The sequence below is a fragment of the Mandrillus leucophaeus genome, unplaced genomic scaffold, assembly GCF_000951045.1.
Source record: "Mandrillus leucophaeus isolate KB7577 unplaced genomic scaffold, Mleu.le_1.0 Scaffold279, whole genome shotgun sequence".
Lineage (NCBI taxonomy): Eukaryota > Metazoa > Chordata > Mammalia > Primates > Cercopithecidae > Mandrillus > Mandrillus leucophaeus.
In genome coordinates this window covers 2,809,800-2,819,107 of record NW_012102909.1, presented here as the reverse complement: position 1 = coordinate 2,819,107, position 9,308 = coordinate 2,809,800, and the positions used below count along the sequence as shown (strand labels likewise).

General features: G+C 46.7%; 1 pseudogene; it reads left to right on the top strand.

Annotated features, from left to right (window-relative positions):
- Positions 1 to 3,718: 3,718 nt before the first annotated feature.
- LOC105543229 lies at positions 3,719 to 7,149 on the top strand (annotated as a pseudogene).
- Positions 7,150 to 9,308: the final 2,159 nt, after the last annotated feature.

Sequence of the window (9,308 nt, the reverse complement as noted above, 5' to 3'; positions counted from 1 at the left end):
ACTGGTGGCCTGGAGCCCGCGGCTCAGGCTCTCCCCGCCGCGGTTTTTCCCTTTGTACAGCGGGATCCGCTTCGCACACTTAGTCTCCGCCTAGCACATGGTGGGTGTTTTGTCAAAATACGCTGATTTCTTTTCCCCTTCTTCCCCGCCAGTCCCGAGAGCCGGTCTGGAAGGGCACTAACGCCTGGGTAGTCCTTTAAACAAAAGGCTTTGTGTGTTTTGCGTACTGGCTGTTAATAGAAGTTTCCCTTTTCTAGGTGTGAGCTCCGCACCCGCGAGTGGCTTTGGTTAGGAAAAGGTGGCAGAGGGCCCTTCCCTGAACTGATTAGTTGAGCCTGGGACCTGATCAGAATTGAAGGAGGAGTGTTACCAGAATTTTCTCTGTGCCCCTGCACCTGCGTAAGTGCTTATGGCTGGGAGCCCTGTCTAGGGCACACACTACCTTGAGGCGCCCTTCACTTTCTCCTCTTGCTGCCCCTGCCCAGAATCTGGTACCTCATGACATGGCTGTGGTCAAGTCATCGTTCCTGGGATGGTCTGACCCCTGGGGACACGCCAGCCTCCAGGAGCTTATATGAGGCTGGTCTACCAGAGTAGAAAGTGCAAGGCCATCTCCTGGAAGGAGGAACATGAATGAGTCCTGAAGTGCTTGTGTCATGTATCAGGGGTTGTGCTAGATTTTTCACATGAGTGAGCTCATTCGATGCCCACAGCTGTCCTGTGAGCTAGGGGGAATCATCATCCTTCTATGTAGATGAGGAAACTGGTTCCGCCGGTTTAAATAACTCACCTCATATTTCACAGCAGGGAGGTGATAGTTGTAGGGCTTTGACAAGAAAGCGTCAGTACCTGGTCAGACCTCTAGGGTGTGAGACGCTCAGGGCCATCTTGGAGGGTATAGGTGAAAGCATATAACACCGTGGGTTTCCCCTTCTGTCACCCCATTCCCTTGGCCACCCCTGCCATTTATATCAAGGCAAAACCAGGTTGGGTGACAGATGGATAGTGTTTGAGGCAGAAGACCAAAAGGCAAAGACAGGGCAGTTCCTCCCACTCCTCACCCCACACGCACACACTTTGCCTTGGTCATGGATGGGTTAATGGAAGGACTCCTGTGTATCAGACTTGGGCCTTTTTTTAGCACCATCTGGCAGAAGTCACCTCTCCTCACACCTGCTGCTTCTACAAAACATTGCTCACTTGCCAGTCTGCAGTGCAAAAGGCAGAAGTGTGGTGCATGTGTAACTTGGATTCAGTGGACCCCAGAGACAATTGTGTTGTCTGCATTATGTTGCGATTAACAGCCCATAGACACTGCTGTGTTGTATGTGGAACCACAAAAGACAAGACAAAAGCAACAAAAGCAGAAGTACCCTCTCCTTTTAAAATTACCTTGTTGCTGGGCACAGTGTCTCATGCCTGTAATCCCAGCAATTTGGGAGGCCGAGGTGGGCGGATCACGAGGTCAAGATGCAGAACATCCTGATCAACATGGTGAAACCCTGTCTTTACTAAAAATACAAAAATCAGCTGGGCGTGGTGGCGTGTGCCTGTAGTCCCAGTTACTCAGGAGGCTGAGACAGGAGAATTGCTTGAACCTGGGAGGCGGAGATTGCAGTGAGTCAAGATTGCACCACTGCACTACAGCCTGGCAACAGAGGGAGACTCCGTCTCAAAAAAGAAAAAAAAAATCTTGCCTACCGCATTGGATAGAGAAATTCCCAGGAGAAGGCAAACAAATAAGGGTGCAGGCATTTGTCCTTCAAAACCTAGGCGGGCGGATCACGAGGTCAGGAGCCAAGACTACGCCATTGCACTCCAGCCTGGGCAACAGAGTGAGGCTCCGTCTCCAATAAAACAAACAAAAAACCCAGGGCTTTGTAGGTAGATGCTTTTTGGCTTTGAACAAGGCAGGTAGCTTCAGTGTTTCAGATCAAGAGAGTGGATGTAGGTTGAACTGGGCAAATCACTTGAGGTCACAAGTTTGAGACCAGTGTGGCCAATATGGTGAAACCCTGTCTCTACTAAAAATAAAAACTTTAGCTGGGTATGGTGGCCTGGCCCAGGGACCCTTTAAATGGGGAGTGAAGCCAGGGGAGGTGGCTCATGGCTGTAATCCCAGCAATTTGGGAGGCTGAGGTGGGAGGATCCCTTGAACCCAGGAGTTCCAGACCAGCCTGGGCAGCATGGTGAAACCCCATCTCTGTAAAAGAAAACAAAAAACAAAAACACTAGCCAGCGTGGTGATGCACGCTTGGTAGTCCTAACTACTTGGGAGGCTGAGAGTGAGAGGAAAGCTTGAACCCTGGAGATTAAGGCTACAGTGAGCTGTGATCACACTCCAGCTTGGGCAACAGAGAGAGAGCCTGTCTCTTAAAAAAAAAAAACAACAAAAAAACGGCAGGGGGAGTGAGTTTTTGTGTTCTTTTCTTTGCTGACAAAGCGGCCCTTTGTGTCACAACATACTTACTGAAACCTGCTGGCCAGGCACAGTGGCTCAAGCCTGTAATCCCAGCACTTTGGGAGGCCGAGGTGGGTGGACCACTTGAAGTCAGGAGTTCGAGACCATCTCTATAAAAATACAAACTTAGCCGGGCGTGGTAGTGCATGCCTGTAATCCCAGCTACTTGGGAGGCTGAGGCAGGAGAATTGCTTGAACCTGGGAGGTGGAGATTGCGGTGAGCTGAGATGGCGCCATTGCACTCCAACCTGGGCAACAAGAGGGAAACTCTGTCTCAAAAAAAAAAAAGCGCCGGGCGCAGTGGCTCACACCTGTAATTCCAGCACTTTGGGAGGCTGAGGCGGGAGGATTACGAGGTCAAGAGATAGAGACTATCCTGGCTAACACGGTGAAACCCTGTCTCTACTGAAAATACAAAAAATTAGCAAGGCGTGGTGGTGGGCACCTGTAGTGCCAGCTACTCAGGAGGCTGAGGCAAGAGAATGGCGTGAACCTGGGAGGCGAAGCCTGCAGTGAGCCAAGATCATGCCACTGCACTCCAGCCTGGGCGACAGAGCGAGACTCTGCCTCAAAAAAACAAACAAAAAAAAGCCCTGCAAGGCATGGGCCCTTGGGAGCTTTTAGTCTAAAAGGAGAGGGACTGGAAAGTGGTTATAATTTAGGTGAAGTCTAAGCAACTGGGTTATAAACCAGTTTGGCAGACTTAACAGGAGGGGTTTGGCCATCCTTGGAAGTACCTATACTTCCAAGTATAGCCCTGGCAGGGCCCAGGGCTAGGGGGAGAACAGGTGAGCTCAGTGAGTTCCTTGGTCAGGCTGCTGCTCCTGTTTCACGAAAGAGGATCTCCTGCCTTAGAGGTGAGACCTGACTTTAGGTTAGTTACTTTTGTTCTAAGTCTGCATTTTACTAAGCAATCCTTAGCCCATGGGGACATCGGCCAGTCAGGCCAATTCAGGCATTCCAGTCCATTTTGAATGTCTATCATTCCTCAGTGTAAGTCAGTAAATTGGCATTTGATTTATATGTCCCTCAACATTGTGTAAACTCTCTAAATAGGTGTTTGAGAGATGAGACCTGTCGTAATGGGCCAGCCTGAAAGTGTAAGTCCCACATCTGGGTCCTTGTTTAAATTCCACGAGGTAAAAAGTGAGGAGCTGCTGAAAAGAGGGGAAAGGGTTGGTGCAGGAAGCCAGCTTTGCTCACATTCAGGAGAATTATATTATCCGCACAAGGCGGACAGTGCTAAACTTTAGAAGAATGATATGTGCACTGGATGCTGTGAGTTCAGAAGAAGGTGAGATCACTGGGAGATTAAGGGATGGTACCACAGAGGAGTCGAGTAGGACTTGCAAAATGTTTGCGCTATCAGTAGGTGGAGATGCAGGAGATGGAGAGGAACTACCCACTGTTTTGGTGGTTCGCCTCTGGAGCCTACACAGAACATACAGTCATCTGATCTCTTAGGAATTGAGACAATGGAAAGACGTTGTGGCAGGAGAGGGAAGTGGTAGGCCTCAGAGACAAGGAAGGAAAAATCAACTATTTATTCACCAGTTTATTTGTTCAGCCTTTATTGAGTATCTTTTATGTGCCAGGCACTGAGCTGAGCCTGGGAATACAGCAATATACAAAACAAACAAAAGCCCTGCCCTCAAAAAGTTTACCTTTTTTTTTTTTTTTTGAGACAGAGTCTGGCGCTGTCACCTAGGCTGGAGAGTAGTGGCGCAATCTCAGCTCACTGCAACCTTCAGGCATGCACCACCACGCCTGGCTAATTTTTTTTGTATTTTTAGTAGAGATGGGGTTTCACCATGTTGGCCAGAGGCTGTTCTTGAACTCCTGACCTTGAGTGATCTGCCAGCCTCAGCCTCCAAAAGTGCTGGGATTACAGATGTGAGCCACCATGTCTGGCCAGAAGTTTACATTCCCATGAGGAAAGAGAGAGAGACAAACAATGAATGAATGATGAACAAATGAATAAGCTGTCTAGTATGTTGATAGTGACAAGTGCTATGGAGAAAATTAAAACAAGGGGACCGGGCGTGGTGGCTCACACCTGTAATCCCAGCACTTTGGGAAGCCAAGGCGGGTGGATCACGAGGTCAGGAGATCGAGACCATCTTGGCCAACATGGTGAAACCCCGTCTCTACTAAAATACAAAAAATTAGCTGGGGGTAGTGATGCGTTCCTGTAATCCCAGTGACTTGGGAGGCTGAGGCAGGGGAATCGCATGAACCCGGGCAGCGGAGGTTGTAGTGAGTTGAGATCGTGCCACTGCACTCCAGCCTGGTGAGAGAGCAAGAGTCTGTCTCAAAAAAAAAAGAAAAGAAAAAAAGTTAAAACAAGGGGTAGGAGGCAGGAGGAAGTACAGAGGTTTTCCTCTAAATTTTAAATAAATTTTGTGGAAGTGAGTGATATAAAGGTAAAAGGGGGCCGGGTGCGATGGCTCACGCCTGTAATTCCAGCGTTTTGGGAGGCTGAGGCAGGGGGATCACCTTAGGTCAGGAGTTCGAGACCAGCCTGGCCAACATGGTGAAACCCCGTCTCTACTAAAAATACAAAACTTAGCCAGGCATGGTGGCAGGTGCCTGTAATCCCAGCTACTCAGTAGGCTGAGGCAAGAGAATTGTTTGAACCCGGGAGGTGGAGGTTGTGGTGACCCGAGATTGTGCCATTGCACTCCAGCCTGGGCAACAAGAGGAAACTCCGTCTCAAAAAAAAAAGGTAAAAGGGACACAAAATCTTTGTGATCATTTTCTGTGAGTTGGGGTAGCTAGCTGACCAGGTTGTGTCCCAGAAGATAAAGCGTGTTTGTGAATATGACTCACTCCCTGGGGAAAAATAAGCCAAGATCTCCAAAGGAGGTATTTTCTCTGAAAGCCAGAAAAGCCAGTTGCAATGATAGAGCAAAATGGATTTTATCCTAGACCCCAAATATAAACACTATATAGTTCTAAGAAAATAACAGTGTTGACGTGGTGAGATGTGATAGATGTAAGTACAGAAGAGGAAGGAGCTGAAGACTCACTTTTCTCGGCTCCTTTTCCTGCCCAGCGGGTGGAGGCTGGGCAGGGGGGAGGGGAGGAAGCCAGGTCATGAGATGGTGTGGCTGTGGAATCCATGGAGACCACGTGTGTTTCCTCAGGAGATTCCCTGTTTACAGATACAGGTATGAGTCTGGAGGGACTACAAGTTGAGGTCTCAGGCTGACCACCTAGCTCTCCACGGCACTATTTTTTGAACCAAGAGTTTCAGAGCTATAAAGTTTATGCCAGAGATGAAATCGGGACACACAAAAATTTGGCATTCTGAAGACATTTTGATGGTTTATGAGAATCATGGGCTAGAATAGCAGAAGGAAATAAAAGTTTGTGGTTGAGGAGTAAAGATCAAATATGGGACAGTAGGAATGCTAGTGTTAACAGATAGTATCCATTGTAACCTACCTAAGAGAGACAGCAGGCTCCCAAGAATTTGCACTGGCCGGGTGCGGTGGCTCACGCCTGTTATTCCAACACTTTGGAAGGCCAAAGCTGGAGGACTGGTTGAGCCTAGGAGTTCGAGAATAGCCTGGGTAACATAGTAAGACCCTGTCTCTACAGAAAAATACAAAAATTAGCTGGGCATGGTGGCGCACACCAGTAGTACCAGTTACTTGGAATAACAGTACCTGTTATTCCAGCACTTTGGAAGGCTAAAGCTGGAGGATTGGTTGAGCCTAGGAGTTTGAGACTAGCCTGAGTAACATAAGACCCTGTCTCTACAAAACATACAAAACAGTTGGGCATGGTGGCACACGCCAGTAGTACCAGTTACTTGGGAGGCTGAGGAGGGAGGATTGCTTGAGCCCAGGAGGTTGAGACTGCAGTGAGCCGTGATTGCACCACTGCATTCCAGCCTCCAGTGACAGAGCAAGACTTTGTCTCAAAAAAAAAAAAAAAAATAGGCTCTAACAGCCATTGCAGTACATTGAGCTCCATAGAGACAGCGCTGGGGCAAGTGAGAACCGGACGGGCACTGGGCGACTCTCTGCCTCACTGAGGAGAAATAACTAAACGTGGGCAAAGAGAGCCTAAGAAGCCGAGAGGCAAAATGTCATCATATGCATTTTTTGTGCAAACTTGTTGGGAGGAGCATAAGAAGAAGCACCCAGATGCTTCAGTCAGCTTCTCAGAGTTTTCTAAGAAGCGCTCACAGACAGGTGGAAGACCATGTCTGCTAAAGAGAAAGGAAAATTCGAAGATACGGCAAAGGCGAACAAGGCCCATTATGAAAGAGAAATGAAAACCTATATCGCTCCCAAAGGGGAGACAAAAAAGAAGTTCAAAGATCCCAATGTGCCCAAGAGGCCTCCTTTAGCCTCTTCCTGTTCTGCTCTGAGTATGGCCCAAAAATCAAAGGAGAACATCCTGGCCTGTCCATTGGTGATGTTGCGAAGACACTGGGAGACATGTGGAATAACACTGCTGCAGATGACAAGCAGCCTTATGACAAGAAGGCTGCGAAGCTGAAGGAAAAATATGAAAAGGAAATTGCTGCATATTGAGCTGAAGGAAAGCCTGATACAGCAAAAAAGGGAGTTGTCAAGGCTGAAAAAAGCAAGAAAAGGAAGAGGAGGAAGATGAGGAAGATGAAGAGGATGAGGAGGAGAAGGAAGATGAATGAAGAAGATGATCATGATGAATAAGTTGGTTCTAGCGCAGTTTTCTTTTCTTGTCTATAAAGCATTTAACCCCCCTGTACACAACTCACTCCTTTTAAAGAAAAAAATTGAAATGTAAGGCTGTGTAAGATTTGTTTTTAAACTGTGCAGTGTCTTTTTTTGTATAGTTAACATACTACCAAATGCATCTTTAGATAGCCCTGTCCTGGTGGTATTTTCAATAGCCACTAACCTTGCCTGGTACGGTATGGGGATTGTAAATTGGCATGGAAATTTAAAGCAGGTTCTTGTTGGTGCACAGCACAAATTAGTTATATATGGGGATGGTAGTTTTTTCATCTTCAGTTGTCTCTGATGCAGCTTATACAAAGTAATTGTTCTGTTAACTGAATACCACTCTGTAATCGCAAAACAAAAAAAAAAGTTGCAGCTGTTTTGTTGATATTGTGACATTCTGAATGCTTCTAATAGGTTTTTTTAATTAAAAATTAAAAGGCCGGATGTGGTGGCTCATTTCTGTAATCCCAGCACTTTGGGAGGTGAAGTGGGCGGATCATTTGACGTCAGGAGTTCGAGACCAGGCTGACCAACATGGTAAAACCCCATGTCTACTAAAAATATTTTAAAAATTAGCCAGGCGTGGTGGCTTATGCCTGTAGTCCCAGCTGCTCAGGAGGCTGAGGCAGATGAATTGCTTTAACCCAAGAGATGGAAGTTACAGTGAGCCAAGATGGCGCTACTGCATTCCAGCCTGGGCGACTGAGAGACTCTAAAAAAAAAAGTGCTCTATAGATGTTTATTGAATGAGTGAATAAATGCATTAATGAATGGATGGGTGGTCTGTCTAATCCTGAGCTTGCCATGACAAGCCTGGAGAACAGAGATCTAGCCTATACCCTCCTTTTAATGGATTCCCCTTCATTGTAGGGTTTCCGCAAGGAGACGACTACTGTTCAAAGTGTAGCCTTATACTGTTCTGCTGAACTGATCTGCTTACACCTTACACTGTTCAGTAGCAGATGGTGAGGCGTTTAAAGGCAATCTTCAGTCACCAACAAAATAGGGCCTACTATTTATGTGGTAATGCTTGTACACTGAGTTTGTCACGTCCTTATGACAAATTTGGACCAAGGTTGTTGGTCTGAGACAAGACCCAGTCTGCCCAGAAACTGCCTGGGGCCTTCCCCAGCCCAGATTCCTTGAGTCAGTTCATGCCCCCATGTTCCTGCGATTCTCTTTGCCTGGAAGAAAAACTCCCCATCATTAATGGGAATGGGTGATTTTCTACTTGCTTTTGAGCTCTATTTTATAAGCTGACAGTTTTCTGAGATTCCCAAGGACAAAATGTAGCAGTTTCCCATCTGTGGGTTATCTTACATTTTTAAGTGGCAGACCTGTGTTTCAAGCCAGGATGTCCTGACAGGAAACCTGAATAATATATTGCTCTTTCTTCCTGCTGGTGTGTTTTGGGTGGATGTGTGGGAGCCACAAACGTGCAGTAGCTTCTTGCTGCTTCCAACAGTCTGTGGTGTTCATTATCTTCTGGTTGGGGTTTTCCTTTGAGAATAAGCCAGCAAGGAATGAATGTGGAGGTATGGTTCCTGGTAACGCTGTGCGTGTGTAATGGGGAGTGAGCATGCTGCCTCCACGGAGTCTTCTGCTCCATGTGCCTAGTGAATTGAACAACGCTCAAGGGAAGACATGTTCTGGCCCAGCATTCTCTGGGGAGTATATGGTATGGTTCTAGACACCTGAATCTCTGCCAAGCTCAGTGTCTCTCAAAATGACTTGCTTTTAGACTCACATTTGATTTGAGCAAAATCTTTCACTGAACACACCTGGCAGACATCTCAAATTTCCTGCACATTAGCCAAGGAATTTTAGCTAATGAAAGCTGAAAGCTGTGACACTGTTATGACAAAATTAATACCCTGAAAGGCTAATTAATCTTATATGAATTACATTACCTAGAGTTTGAACTTTGGCCATTATCTTTGCAGTATAAAAGCTATTTCCCCAAAACCTTAAAAAAGAGAGAAAAAAACCCATTCCCATAAATATTTCCAACCCATAACTCACCATGAAAATGTCCACAACACAGTGATATAATTGATACCTTGCAAATGGCTTTTTAAAAACAAAACCAATTAGGCCAGGCACTAATGACCCGGCTTGATGACCTG